Source organism: Manis javanica, chromosome 1, assembly GCF_040802235.1.
Source record: "Manis javanica isolate MJ-LG chromosome 1, MJ_LKY, whole genome shotgun sequence".
In the NCBI taxonomy this organism is placed as follows: Eukaryota; Metazoa; Chordata; class Mammalia; order Pholidota; family Manidae; genus Manis; species Manis javanica.
The window spans coordinates 53,692,263-53,708,199 of record NC_133156.1 but is presented as its reverse complement, the minus strand read 5'-3'; the positions used below and the strand labels follow the sequence as shown (position 1 = coordinate 53,708,199).

The window sequence follows — 15,937 nt, the reverse complement described above, 5'->3', positions numbered from 1 at the left end:
ATGGACGTTGGTGATGGTAGCACAACATAAATGTATTTAATACCATTGAACTGTATACTCAAAAGTGGTTAAGATGGTAAATTTTATGTGTAGTTTACCAAAAAAACTGGAAAAAAGAATGTCCCACTCCACGTCTGTGGGACAGAATCTTTTTTGCCTTTCATCTTTTGAGGCAAAGCTCAAATGGCATCTCCTCTAGGGGCTGGAAGACTGCAGGTGGGGCACTGAGCCCGTCCCAGTGGTACTCCACAATGCTGCCTCCAACTGAGGCTTTATAGAAGGGTGTGTGGGTTTCTGTGTCTGTACATGTAATGTAAAACTGCCTTTTAAGCCACTTACCCTTCAGAGACTCCCAAGAGCTTTGCTGCTCCAAGTGAGGTTTGTCAGCTGGTAGTTTATTAGAAATGCATAACCTCAGGCCCCTCCCCAGATCTACTGAATCAGAATCTGCTCTTTTACCAAAGTTTCAGGTAAATCATTTATGCATCTATGCAGTAAGCCCTGGTCTACAAGGCCCAGCTTTATGAGGATCATCCTTAATGCCTCCAGGGTACCTGGCTGCACAGCAGAGTCAGGATGGGACTCTTTAAACCCCGCGCATACCTTGGCCTTCCCTGATCCAGTAGGTCTGGGGTGAGCCCTGAGCGAGTGTATATGTTTGAAGTGCACAGGTCAGTAAGATGCACAGTGAGGGTAGAAAACCATTGGCTGAGGCCAGTGGTTCTTAACTTTGAATGCTGCTGCAGAACAACCCAAAAGGCTGGTCACGCAGGTTTCCAGGCCTTACCCCAGGATCTGCGATTCAGTAGATCTGAGGTAGGGCCCAGAATTTACCTGTCTACCAAGTTCCTGGGTGATGCTGATGCCACTGGTGTAGCCACCACTCTAAGGGCCACTGGCTTAACACGCAGGAAAGGTTTGCTGGGTGTAGAAATGAGGCTGCCTTCCACTGGAAGCCTGGCTGGAGCTACAATGCCTCAGATGGCCTCTCACTCATTTTCCACGCCGTGGCCTCATACCCCTCAGTAGTCTGGACCAAATTTCTTGGAAGCAGCTGACTTCCAAGAGGGAGAACACAGAAGCTCTCAATCTTCCTTTTAAGGCCTCAGCTTGGAAGCCCTAGAATGTCACTGTGGCCACAGTCATTTGTAAGTCTCAAGGCCAGCTTAGATTCAAGGGACAGGACATTAGACGTCACCTCTTAATGGGAGGATCAGCAAAGAATTTGAGACCATCATTAACTCACCATATCTAGTTGATTACTAAGGACAGATAAAGGGACTTAATGAAAATACCTAAAATCCCAGTAATCTGTCAGTCGGTCATATTAGCAATATCTATTGCAACCATCTATTGCTCTCCGTGCTGCACCTCCATGGCTGGGAATTCAGTGGTGGGTGTCAGCTTTGCTCAGCATTCCTGCTCAGTCACGCTCTCATTGTGATCTCATTTATTTTGGACCCAGGCTTTCTTCCTGTTTTGTCTATTATGCCAAAGATGGAAGGGACTTGAGAGAATCAGTTTGTGGGTATAAAACAACACGTCACAGAGAGTTCTGTAAGACTCAGAAGCTGAGGTAGTGAAAGCTCCTAATTACAGCAATAAAACGCTGAGGAATCTTTGAGTCCTTGATCAATGGATGGTAAAAAAATAAATAAAAATATTATTTGGGGAATGAATAAAAAACTGAATGGGTATGACTCAGAACTCTATCAATGGTCCATTCCCTTGGGAGTTGTTAATATTATTTTGTTTTTATTATTTAATAAGTTCCTTTCTGTACAGTCAAAAGAGCTCTTTTTCAGGGGCATTATCACATCTGATCCTTCATAATAATCTATCATGTGGTGCTATTAGCCTCAGCCTGCAGACAAGGAATCTGAGTTTCTAAGAGTGAAAGTTGCCCAAGGTCAGGATAACTAAATATTGCTGGAATTCAAATCCAGGACTCCTAGGCATGAACCTTTTCCATGGCTCTATTTTAGGAAATTCCTTCCAGGAAAGAACTTAATTGAACATCCTGTAGTCAACCTAACATAGCAGGAGGAAATAATAGTGTGATTTAGATCTGCACTTCTCAAAGTCTGTGCTTGGATCAGCAGCATCAATATCACATGAGAGCTTCTTAGAAATGCTAAATCCAACCCAGAGCCTGCATTTTAACAAGGTCACCAAGTGATTTGTATGCCCCCAAAAGTTTGAGAAGCACAGATTAAGGGCATAGTTTTGGAATCAGACAGGCTAGGGTCCAGTCCTGCCTTTGTCACTTAGTAGCTGCATGACTTGGGTAAGTATCTCTAAGCTGCAGTCTCTTTAGCTGTGAAATCGTGATTCAAAAGCACCTGCCCTCCCAAGGTTATTGTGAACATTCTGCAAGTTAATTCACATAAAATGCTTCTCAGACTGCCTGGCTTATACTAGGTGCTCAGTAAATGTGAGCTACTACTATTATTGTTAAAAATAATATCCTCCCTGATCAGCTAGCCAGCTGGCCCACGATTCCCCCCTGTGAAAAGCAAAATGGTCCACACATACACACACACTGCAAAAGAGAGAAAGGATAGAGCCTTTGCCCTTGAGATGCTCTCAGAGCACTGAGAAAGCATGGACGGATGCATGGCGAAACACGCAAGCAAACTTCTCTCGCAGAACTATTCCCACAGGGCTCGCCCTCCCGCAGGCGAGATGGGCTGTCTGATGAGGTGCCACAGGGAAGAGGAATGGTTCTGGAGCTTGTTAACTAACTGGTGAGTCAGGGGCGACAGCAACTGGAGCGTGAAGGTGGAAATACGCAAACAAGGCTCAGCATGGCCGGGCCTGCCAGGGCACACTTCTCCCCTCCCTTGCCACCCGCCTCCCCCAGGAGAGCACAGAGAGGGGTGGCAGGTTGGGAGCAAGGCAGAGGAGCGGGGGCAGTGTGGGGTCAAGGCTGGTCCTACCTGGGACAACAGGGGACACTGGGTCTGAAGGGCTGACAAAGCCTGGATCTATAACAGAATGCTGGGCCCCAAGTCCTGAGGGCAAGAAAATTGATTCCCAATCCAGCGACAGCAATGGCAGGGTAGATGTCAGTAGTCAGGAGCACACTGGCAAAGACGGGAGATAGGAGTACTATAAGCCCCATGAGCTGGAATGGGGTCCATGTGAGGGTCCGGGTCCTGAGTGCTGCCTAGAATCATAATGATAATCACAATAGTAACAACTGATATAATAATAATAATATACCAATGATAACATTTATCAAGTGCTTAATACATGTCAGCATTTTGCATTATTAACTCACTTCATCCTCAAAGTATATGAAATCAATACTTTCTTAGAGGAGAGATCTAACACATAGAGATGGTAAACTAGTTGCCAGTAGTCACACAGCTAGTAAATGGCAGCAGGCCATTTGATTCTCAGAACTGGCCCTCTTTACTGTTAAACTGGATTGAATATCAGCCAGTGTTTGAAGTTGGTTTTTTTTTTTGGTTGGGAGCCTGATGTGTGAGTTGGGTCTACCTGGCTTAATAAGGACCCTGGGAGGCAAAAAAAATGGCATGTGACACTGTCTTCTGAGGAGGTGGCTACCCAAGAGATGAAGTCACCCTTAATTTCATTTTGTCTTAAGTCTCAGTCCACATGGGGCAGACACTGATAAGTCTCCTTCTGGGTCACACACTATGCCAGGCTCTGAGGGACTCAGCTGTGCTGGGACTGTCCTGGCCCTGAGGAGCTCAGGAGCTCCTAGATGCCCGTTGGAGTACCACGTGTCAGAGAGGTGCACACTACAGGGACAGGGAATGTTGCTGTGCCTGTAACCTTCATCTCAGCCAGTGAAACCAAGACAGTGAAAGGGTTGGCACCATCCTTCCTCTTTCTAGTTCCCACCATATCCTGGGGCTTTGTGAGTCCTTCCCCCAAGCCCAGTTTGGCCCTAAGTTGCTTTACCTTCTCCCCATCTCTGGTTTACCCACACACCTCCTCAAGTCTCCTTCTTTACGAAATTCACAGATCTGGTCCCAAATTAGTAAGAAGCTTTAGCAAAATCTCAACTTATGCAACATGCAGTTAGAAATGACATGTGGGCTGAAACAAGCCATGAGCAAGCCTCTCTGCAGGGACTGCCTAGGACCATTCAGCTGAGGAAGCGAAATGCCCTTCACAGCAATGGAAGAGCCCTGGTCTTAGCTTGGAAGATCTCTGTGAAAATCCCAGTTGTGATACCTCTTAGCAGTGGGATCCTAGGTAGTGACTTACCCCCTTTAAGCCTGAGTTTTCCTTCCCATACAACATAACTCACCCTTATTGCCATTAGGGACCCTGAATGATTTGGACCTGCTAACCTCTCCACCCTCATTCTCACAACTCCCCTATCAGTTAATATACCTAGTCAAGAGCATCAAAATAACAAATGAGCTGCCACTTAAACCACAAGAATGTACATTTTTTCTTATCAAGAAGTGTAGGGGTACATACTTTCAGGGTTGCAGCAGATGCAGGTTCATATATTGGTTCCCTGTCTTCCCAGTTTTCTTGGCTTACCCCTTATTATCACAAGATGGCTGCCGCAGCTCCAGGCATTATACTCACACATAGCATAGAGGAGATCTCTTCACTGGCTTTCTTACTTTAATCTGAAGATCCTCAGGAGACTTCTCTTGACATTTTTTTTGGATGAGACTGTGTCATATGGCCATCTCTAGCTGCAAGGGAGGCTGGTAAAGCATGTATCTTGCCTCTCTCCATACTGTAAAGTAGATGGGTAAGAAGTACATTGCAAATGTCTGTTGAATGGCCAAACAACACTGTCTATTATATCCCTAACCAAAATTTTGTCCCTTTAACACACCAGTCTGCTCAATGTTCCCCCAAAAGAACATGTATTTTCAGCTTCTGTGTCATTGCATATGCTGGTTCCCTCTGCCCTGAATGACTTTCCTTCCCTTCTCTATCTGGTAAACTTCTACTTACCTTCCAAGATTCAGCTCTGAGATGCCTTCCTTTAATATCACTTCTACTCTGTTGGGTTAGATAAACCTCCCCTCTATGAACCAAAAACTTCTCTGATTTATTTCTATATCCTGGAGTCTAGAATATTACCTAACATAAAATAGGTGTCCTTTAATTGCCCACTGAATAAATAAATTAAGAAAATAGTCACCACCCCTAGTTATTGTGAAGTGAAAATGCAGTAACTTGTGAAAAATAGTATACATGTGTATTAATAATAATTGACATAATATTAGTAATTTTCATTAACACTTACTTCATTAAGTACTTACTAAATGCCAGCTACTTTCTAACTCACCTAATCCTAACAAAAACCCTATGAAGTGGGTCAGTTGATTAGTGTAAGCTGAAATAACAAACAATGCTCAAATCTCAGGGGTTTAAACACCAAAGTTTTACTTCTCACTCATGCTAAATCCATCCTTTGTGAGTTGAGGGGACCATTATTCATGTTAATCATTTGGGAATCCCACTGACCATCCTGCAGTTGCAGCATCCAGAGCACATGGCCTCCTTAGTCAATGTGTCAGAGGGAGAGCACAGAAAACCCAGACCAGCTCGCATGCCTGCTGTGTAGAGGTGATGTACATCACTTCCACTTACATGTAATTGCTCAAGGTGAGTCCCCTGGTCATGCCTAAGCTTAAGAGAGTATGTATAACTGAAGGAGTTGGTGAGTGCTGGTAGCATGTACTATTGTTATCTTTGGTTAACAGATGAAGATACTGAAGCAGAGAATGCAGATAAGGTAATTTGCTCAAGATTCACACAGCTGGTGAGTAGCTGATCCAGGATTCAACCTTGGCATTTGTGAAGTAGAGCACAGGTCAGCAAATATGTTCTGTTAAGGCTCAGATATTGAATATTCAGGCTTCTCAGGCCACATGATCTCTGAGGCAACTACTCAGCCCGATTGTTGTAGTGCAAAAGCAGCCCTAGATGATATATACATGAATGGGCACAGGTGTATGGCAATAAAACTTTACTGGCAGAAATATGGGATGGGCCAGATTTGGTTGGTGCACCATGGTTTTTTGACCAGAGAGAATCCTTTCTCATGACCTCAAAGTTACTCTGAGCTCTGAAGATTGTGAAATGATGAACAAATATGGGTTATAAACATTTTCTACCAAATATCTGCTACATTACCTCCCTAGGCAGTCAGAGTTAAATGACTTCACAGACTTTAACGGTCACTGAGCTTTCATCTAGCCAAGGTTAAGGGTAACCAGCTTTTCGTTGGGGCCTGGCTAATTATTACAGTACAAATTTAAAGGGAATGATAGACAGGTAATTAGTAAAAATGAGAACAGGAACCATACCAATGATCATGCAAGCCAGTATTAACCCCCCATTAGTTGTGTGGGGTCATTTCTAATGACACATTCACTGATGGGACAATTGTTCTGCTGGCCTGTGCTAACCAGCAATTGAAATCAATGGGAGGCTCTGGGCACCAAAGCAGGTTTCTTTCTGGGCCACCTAACCCAGACCTTGTTTTTCCAGCTGACACTCTGCCTGGGTCAGCTAATTCCTGCTTTGGAAAATGCATTCCAGGGCTAATAAAGACTTTAAAGTCACACTATTTTCTCACCATGTTATTAAAACCCAAATGGCTTTGCTTATTCCTGATGTGACCAGGGATTCCTGGCTAGCTTAGAAATGTCCTGAATGTCACAGAGTCTGGGTTTCCGACTGAAAAGACAAAGCCTGAGGTTTGTGTGTGGATTAATTGTTTCTAAATAATTCAAGAATTGCAAGACAAGGCAGTGAATTAGGTGCAATAAAAGAGGAACACGGAGAGCACAATTTTGCTAAAATGCACATGTGTTTAAAAATCTGTAAGTCAACATTCATGTTTACCACTCACTACCTGCGGGAACCTGGACAAGTCAGCCTGCCTCACTGACCCTCAGGTCCCTCGTTTGTAAAATGGCAACAATGAAACCAGTTTCACAGTGTTTCATGAAGATGGTGATGTGGTAAGCGCCCAGAAGGCCCTCCCTGAATGACAGCTAACATGGACGCAGAAAGGCCCTGGATCTGGCCAAGTCAGAAATAGCTGAGAACTGGCTCCAGAGAACTGGCAGAATCAAACCCAAGCTGGGCTCCCCAGTGATAATTGGAAATTAATCAGGGGAAACAATAACCAGCCAGAACAATTAGGAGAATGAGCTAATGGAACCTGCCCACCCTGAGCTTTGCCATTCCGGGATGGCAACCAGTTCTCCCCCGGGCCAGTCTGCAGCTGCCTGGGGGGTGGAAGGCTGCATGGGGGCAGGAAGAGAGTGTGCTTCATTTCACCAGGTCTGTCTTTATCTCCTCCATCAGTTCTTACAAATGCTGCACTTAGCTCACCAGAGAGGGCAGCTGGGGCCATCCGTCGGGGGCCTGGGGAGACGTGCAGATGTCCCCCGCAAGAACAGACCACTGAGGTGCAGGGAAGGGTCAGAACTTTACCCGGGCACCAGCTCTTCCTTAGCAGAACTGCAGGCAGGGGGCCAGGCTAGAAGTTTTAGAAGCATGGATGGCCTCTTGGAGCTCATCCAGACTTTACATACTCCTTTTGCAGATTAAAAAACTGAGGTCCAGAGATAGTCATCTGCCTAAGGTTGGGCAGCAGGGTTGTAACCAGGCTAGGAACTCACCTCAGATCCTATCCCATAGACCTATCCACCTTGAAACCCCTTTAGACACCAGAGTTGGGTTGGGAAGGCTGGGGGGGCTGTGTTTGAACAGTGGAGGACAGTGTGAGGTTAGGAAATCAGACTTTTAGAATTTTGAACTAGATAAAAAGAAAAATCTTTCCCTACCATGACCACACCCACACTGGAACAAGGGACACTTTCACTCCCCCACCCCCCAAGATTGTGTTCAAGTCAAGTGTCCTCAACCAGAAAGAAGGGTTAGCTGCCAATCTAAAGAACTGAGCACAGCTACTATTTTTCCTGATTTGCTTTGTGGAAAATTTTCAAATCTTAGCCTTGCTGTTTCCTGGCTGTGTGTCCTTGGGTAACTCACTTCCCCTCTCTGAGCTCCAATTTCCCCACCTACAAACCTAGAATGGTGGTAGAATTGAGAATCTTTGTAAGCTGAAAAGCATTAGAAAAATGTAAGGCTTTGACCAAGAGGCTTTTATTTCTTTGTAAATCAAATTGAGGCAGAGAATTCCCATTTGGTAGCAGATGTCTCCTCTCCTTCAAAAAGGCTAGAGAAAAATGCCAAGCAGCCACCCTGCAGAGCTTGGAAACTCCTTCCTGTTTTAACAACCTCCCTGTAAACTGCCCAGGGGGTGACCAACTCTCCTCCATTGAAATCTGCAGTAAACTGCATTCCAGGCCAACTCACCAATCATTAGCCAGATGATCGTGTTTATCCTGCACCAGCCTGGAATTTGGCCTCTTACAAAACCCCAGCTACGAAAGAACAGGTTGGTCCAAAACTGCATAGCAAGTGAAGAAAGCCTTCCAGGAGGCTGGGGGATGTTTATTAAACAGACGCCAGGCCAGGGCCCAGCCATCAGGTCTCAGTCCAAAAGTCACAGCTGACTTTTCTGTTGACACTAACTTGAGAGTTTGAGGTGTGATCTGACCCCCAGAAAGCACAGCTCCCAAGTTCAGATAATCGTCTAGCCCCAGCCAAAAGTTAAGTCTTTACTGCCAATGACGGCAGCATTGCCATAAATTATTTGCTGGTCACCTTCACTGAGGCAGGGATTGCATAATCCTTACAATTTCTCTAGGAAGATTTTGCAGAAGCAGAAGTTGGGCTTCTGATCCATTGAGTCACTTGCCCAAGGTCATAGGGCCAGGAGGGTGGAGTAGACAGGGCAGCTGCTGTTTGTGTCTGCTGGTACACTGCCCTGCCTCTCCCCTTTCCTGGGGTGACAGACCCAGCTGCCTGTTCACCTGGTCTGCGCACAAGACCTAGACTAATCCAATCATATGATCACATCCTTCTGGCAAAATGAGAGAGGAGCATGTGACCAAGCAGGACCAAACAGACACTGTTTTAAGCACTTTATATCTGAACACATTTAAGCTTCCTGATGATTTAGATCCCCATTTTACAGAAGAATAAACAGACACAGTTTATTAATAAGCAAAGTTAAGTAACTTGCTTAAGGTCACACAGGTAGTTAGTGGAAGGGTTAGGAATCAAACCAAGCAGTCTAGCTCTAAAGTGCATGCTCATAACCTCTAGGCCAGCCTGAGCCTGAGCATACTGGGTACAAACTTGGGCCATGTGATTGTCAGCTGGCTCCTCCTCATTCAGTTCCACTGAATTGCTTCTCAAGGCTTTGTTTTTGTGAGACCTCTCAGTCTTCCCTCCACTCTGCTTTTAGGTGTCATTCTAAACAATGTAATCGGGTCAATCTGCCTCTCACAGCTTCTGAATCACTGTCTCTTACAGGTTCTAGTCCAAGCACTTGGCCTATCACGGGGTCTGCTCTGCCTACCCTGAGTGGTTCAACTACATACAACACACACACATACATGTACGCACATACCTGCGCCCCCACACACATGCGCATACACACACGCACGAACACACACACACACACACACACACACAGCACCCTTGCAGACAGACTAAACTACTTACAGTTTCTGGAAAATGTTAACTTTCTTTCCAGAGCAGCACTGTCCATACACACAATGGAAGCCACATACGTGATTTAAAATTTTCTAGTAGCCACATTAAAAAGTAAAATAATTTTAGTAGCATATTTAATGTATTAAAATATTAGCATTTCAGCATGTAATCATTGTAAAACAACTTATTAATGAGTGTCTGACTTTTGTTCTAAGTTTTCACAATCTGGTATGTGTTTTACACTTAGGACACATCTAAATTTGTACTAGATGCATGTTCCTAGGGGCTATCAGATTGGACAATGCAGCTTTAGGGTGAGGCTTCTCAAATGTTTTCAAATCAGACTGCGTGTAGCAAATGATCGTTCTTGTATGTTTTTCTGGGGCAAATTGCTGAGCCTGATAGAGGCAGGAGGCAACAGGCTAGATACCCTAGCTTCTCCACCACACACACACACACACACACACACACACACACACACACACACAACCCTAAGGGCTGAAAAAGGCATCTTGTGTGGGGATTTCAGCTCCATTGGCCCTTGAAACTGAAGCTGGATGCCTTTGCTCTGTGTGCAGCCTGTATAGTTGTCTTCAGGGGCTGTGGCAGGATGAGGGATCAGGTTCTGGGCACACACAAACCCAGCTGTGATACGCAGACCGGGAAGCTCTGTGATGAATTTGCAAGTTTTTGTTGCCCTTGTTCCTTCGCGTTTTTGCTCCTCTTCACCGCCGCTGCCAAGCACAGCCCGTGCTCTGGTCTCACAGGCAGTAGGTCAGGCAGCAGTTCTCAGGCTAGTAGCACCAGCCTCACCTGGATCCTGGTAGAATGCAGGTCATGGACCCTCACGCTGACCTAGGAAATCAGAAACTCTGGGGTCGGGGCCCAGCCATCTTTGCTGAACAAGCCACTGCTCTGTAGACACAATAGTAATAATAACAGCAGCACTTTCCCTCCCCTGGCCTTCTGTGGCTAGGCCATCACTTACTGAATGGCGGACAGCCAATCCCATGAGGGTGCCAGAACTAGCCCCGTTTCACAGAAGGGGACGCTGAGGCATGGGAACGAGTGGCCAGCTAGGCCACACAGCTAACTTATGTTATGGCGGAGAGAGCATTCGAACTGAGTTCTCTTGATGCTAGAGCCCGTGGTCATAACTGTTCAGCCATTCGATTTCCTTCTCCAACTCTAGCACTCCTGAAGTTTTTAAGACTTTGGCTTTAAAATATGCTGTCCTAATCTCTTTCTCGCTCTCATTCATTCATTCACTCAGTCTACATTGCTCTCTTAATCTGGGCCAATACTGGGTGCAAGGGCTACAGAGAGAAATAAGATTTGGTCATCCCTTTTAAGGAGCTCCTGGAGTAGTCACCTTGGACCTCAGGGGAGCGAGACAGGCCAGGACTAGTCTGGATTAGGGGTGAACTGTGGGAAACAGAATACTGGAGAATTTGGTAATGGTGGGAATCCTTAGTAGGAACACAAGTGCTTGGATTTTTCAGGATTTAATCCTCACAACAATCCTAGGAAATTAGTGCTCTTATTACCCCCTCATGCACATGAAAGAATAAGATTAAGAATACGTGACCTGCCCAATGTCAGCTCCTAAGAGGGAGAAGCGGGGTTCAGATCTAGACTGCATGTTGCCAGAGCCCACACGTTCTTTACCATTTCATGAGACTGGCTCGGAGAAATGGGCATCTCTGGGCTGGAGCAACCCAGGATCACCATACTGAGAGCCCACAGCCCCTCTCCACCCATTTTTGTGATTTCTCTGTGGCTATGCCTGCCTGAGCCTCAGTATCCCCAGCTTCTGCATGCCCGCCTGATGCCTATTTCAAGTCCATTTTGTCTGGCAACTCAGTCTTCATATTGGTTTTCATTAAATATCAACTGACAACAAGCAGCCAGGTTAGCTAAGTAGATTTTAATGGACATCTGGGGCTCAAAGGAAGGAGGATCACCTCAGAGCAAAGCACATAGCCTTCTGCCATCTTGGTGGCACTCCGGTTCCTTCCCTTCTGTAGCGGCCCAAATGTGTGTGTCCTCCCAAATTCACGTGTTGAAATCCTGACTCCCAATGAGATGGTACCAGGAGGTGGGGTTGAGCAGTGGTTAGGTCATAATGAGGGAGCCCTAAAATGGGATTAGTATCTTTAGAAGAATCTTTACAAGAGAGCTTCTCTGCTCTCCACCACAGGAGGATACAGCAAGAAGACAGCAAACCAGAAAGAGGACTTTATCAGAACCTGACCATGCTGACACCCTGAACTTGGACTTCTCAGCCTCCAGTCTGTGAGAAATAAATGTTTGCTGTTTAAGCCCCCCAGTTGATGGCATTGTGTCACAGTAGCCTGAGTAGTCTGATGGTTGAGGCAGGTCCCTGGGCTGGGAGCAGAAGGAGCAGGCCTCCCCTTCCTCACCTCCTTCTGCTCAGGACTTCGTGGACGCCTAACCCTTTCCACTATCATGGGATGGCCATCACCCTGCCCCTTCCCTGAGGCCATGGTAGATACACTTCAGGCAGACAGAAACAACCCCAGTAACTTGCCAGCCCGTAATGGAAATTCCACAAATATCCTGTTTTCAACTGCTTTTCCAAACCTTTCACAGTGGTCAGTGGAATAAAGGGTCCCCATCTAATACTCACCCACCTCCTGAAAAGGCAGCCAGGGTTACAAATGACCACTTTTACCCTTTGGTACATGCATTTAGTGGTGATTACTATGATGTTAATTATTCATTTAATCAGCCACAAAAGAGAGGTGAAATACAAACAATTAAGGTGAATTGCAATTAAGAAATGCAATTTATGTCAGCATGCAAACCTCATCCTCCCCCTGCACCTCCCAAAGTCCAGACCTATACTCAAAATTTCCTGCACTTTTCTTTTCTTATATCCACCCCAGATATTCATTGAAATTCAATTTTCTCCACCAAACAGCTCGTCAAAGACATGGAAACTGAAACAACCCTGAAGTATCAATTTTACCTATTCTGACAAAACACAGAAAATTAGGATAATATCCAGTGTGTGAACCCTTTGACAACCAGGCAGTGAGTTGCAAAGGCTATTAAAAAGTGTTTATACCCTTTGACCTAGAATTTATCCCGCAGAAACAATTCCTGAAAGGAAAAACTGTCACGTGCCTGCTCATTGTGGTGAATCTCTAATAGCTCCAAATTGGTGACCTCAGAAATGAATGACAGGGGAAAGGTGAAGGAAAATACAGTATCTCAAAGCAGCATAATACTATGCAGTCACTAAAAATGACAGCAAGATTATGTAGCAACATCAAACGTGCTTGCAATTTGATGTTCAGTATAAAAAGGCAGAATACCACATTGTCTCTCTGGAAGTTCTCCCAGGCCCCCCACAGCCTGTGTTAACCAAATCCTGACCAGCCTGGCCTTTCCTTCCCATCTTCCTGTCAGCCCACATCAGGCCCCACCATTGCTAGCACCCACACTGTGGCCATTCTTAGACCTAGACCCTCATTGCCTGCCGAGACATCTACCTCTGGCCCTAGATGATGCATTTCTGGAGGACAGGTCTTCTGTTTTATTTTTTCCTGCTGCTTGACACTTAGTAAATGTTTCTTAAATTAAAAAATCAATGACAATCATTTTTGGCTACTGTTTATTGAGCACCTACTATGTGGCAGACATTGTGATTGGCATTGCCCATATACTACTTCACAGTATTTTATTCTGAAATAATTGTTTGAAGTTCATACTATTATTATTCGTTTTGTATAGATAAGAAATGAGCTCAGAGAAATGGGCACCTAACCGAGGCCATGCACTTGTTAATTAAGAGAGACGGGATTTGACCACAGCTCCGACCTTCAAGCCAGTGTTCTATTTATTTCAAGATATATACAGGTGTGTGTGTGTGTGTGTGTGTGTGTGTGTGTGTGTGTGTGTGTGTGCCTATAATTATGTGGATAGATAGAAAGAAAACATGGAAAAATAAAAAAGGATAATTTACTTGGCTGGTGAGTAGTGAAACAGTGGATTATTAATTTTTTCTTGTTTTGTATATACTTTCTTGAAATGTTAGGGTGGGTTGGATAAAGAAGAATCTGTCTAGGGTCTAAGCCCTTCTAGAGTTGAGCCTAGGTAGCCTGAACATCTTTAAGGAGACTGGCCCTGTTTGGTCAGTCAGTTCCTTTGTATTTACCGGTCAGGGCCCTGGAGACATTCCATTCCAGAGATGTGGTCATGTGCAAGACCTGGGCCTGTGGCTAGCATCTGGAGCAGAAATTATTGGCTGCAAGGTGGTGTGCTGCTGACCCACCTGGCCTGCCGTGCAGGGGCCAGCATGGGGTAGCATTTGCCTGCACTTCTGCCACTCTGCTCTCACTGCCTGTGGTGGAAGCTGCACAGATGATGCTCCAGGAACCACATTGTCACAGGGATGTGTGTGCTGGGTGGAAGCAGGGGCACGCAGAGGATGGGAGTGTATGCCTTGAACACCATATCCATGGAAATCCTAAGACTTTAGAAGATGGATGTTATCACAAACTTAGTTGAGATAGAATTCAAAGAAAATATTCATCACACTGCTTTAAGTTTGTACCTCCTTATTGTACTACTCTGCCTATGTATTATGAATTAATATTTTAAATAAATCCTGTAATTATCTTGTGAATAGCATAATTACATTGCTTTGCAATTTTTTTCAGTATTGAAAGCATGAGTTTGATAAATGCAAATGTTTAAAAGATATCTCAGATTTCCTAAATTTGTTTCAGCATGCCTTTGTTTTTAAAAAACATACTCAGAAATACTAAAAAATTGAATTGGCCCAGACCCTTTTTATTCCCTGAGAAATCCAGACCCCTGGTGTCTGAGTTTGTTTGGATACAGACAAGTTCATAGCTCTTAGCACATTTTGGAATGTTCAATGCTCTGACAAATGGAACCTATTCTTCATATTGAAAATAAAATATAAAGGGAAAAAGCAGAAAATAAGATAGAATGAGGCAAAATTTAGGTTTTTAAAAGGGCAGTAGGGAATTGCCATTTTTAAATGGAGACCAAACCTATTCATTTATATCTGCTTCTTTCTCAAACACCACTAAAATGACAAAGGAATATAAAAAAATATGTTCACAAAAACAAAAAGAATAGGAGCTTAGATATGTCAATTAATTTAATGAAAAAAGAAAGCAGATGGGTGAGTAACAACTGGGTTGTCAACTAGAGAAAGCTTTAACCTGAGTCTAAAAGAGGGAAACTACAGGATGCCAGAACATCTCAAGAATTGGGATGCCAAGTACCTTGAAGGTAGGGTGAAGAGCAGATCTTAAAATAGTAAAAATGGTTGAGGACGCAGAAGATAGCAAGTACCATCACCACTGTGAACACCATTACCACCATGAACACCTCACCACCACCACCGTCACCATCATCATCACAACCAGCACCACCAGCACCACCACCATCACCACCGCCACCACTGCCACCATCACCACTACCACCACCATCACCACCATCATCCTTACCATCACCACCACCATTACCGACATCACCACCACCATCATCCCTACCACCACCACCATCACCATCACCACCACTACTACTGACATCACCATCATCACCACCACCATCCCTACTACCACCACTACTACCGACATCACCACCATCACCACCACTACTACCTACATCACCACAATCACCACCGCCATCATCCCTACCACCACCACCATCACCACTATCACCTCATCATACTTACCACCATCACTATCATGATCACCATCATCACCATCACAATTATCACCACCACCACCACCGCACCACCAGCACCACCACCACCACCATCACCAACACCATCACCACTATCACCACCCTCACTATCATGATCACCATCATCACCATCACAATTATCACCATCACCACCACCACCACCGCACCATCACCACCACACCATCACCACCGCTGCCGCTGCCATCAACACCACCATCATCCCTACCACCACCACCATCATCCCTACCACCACCACCATCACCACTATCACCTCATCATCCTTACCACCACCATCATATCATGATCACCATCATCACCATCACAATTATCACCACCACCACCACCGCACCACCAGCACCACCACCACCACCATCACCAACACCATCACCACTATCACCACCATCATTCCTACCACCACCATCGCTATCATGATAACCATCATCACTATCACAATTATCACCATCACCATTACCACTTCCTCCCTTAACCAATAAATTCAGACAAATGTCCCTCCTTTATTACAGCAAAAGCCTGGATGCTTTTTGATGGAGAAAGATGAACCACAGAGACAGTGTCAGCCTAGAATAGAGTCAAA

The 15,937-nt window shown here is 45.0% G+C and overlaps 2 long non-coding RNA genes across 5 annotated transcripts in view; one reads left to right on the top strand and one right to left on the bottom strand.

The window, feature by feature from the left end:
• The window catches only part of LOC108406392 (uncharacterized), a 56,484-nt gene extending 44,579 nt beyond the window's left edge, over positions 1-11,905 (top strand). For 2 of the 4 annotated variants that reach the window (XR_012129523.1, XR_012129518.1), the window contains 2 exons: positions 5,712-5,770; positions 11,792-11,899. This is a non-coding gene — a long non-coding RNA (uncharacterized lncRNA). Of the gene's footprint in view, positions 1-5,711; positions 5,771-11,791 lie in introns of all 4 variants that reach the window. The other 2 variants (XR_012129519.1, XR_012129520.1) reach the window with 2 other exon arrangements.
• LOC140848507 (uncharacterized) overlaps positions 1,714-15,937 on the bottom strand; it is a 31,353-nt gene continuing 17,129 nt past the window's right edge. Inside the window, exons 3-4 of the long non-coding RNA XR_012129528.1 lie at positions 4,576-4,732; positions 1,714-3,169 (exon numbers count right to left, since the gene is read on the bottom strand). This is a non-coding gene — a long non-coding RNA (uncharacterized lncRNA). The remainder of the gene's footprint in view (positions 3,170-4,575; positions 4,733-15,937) is intronic.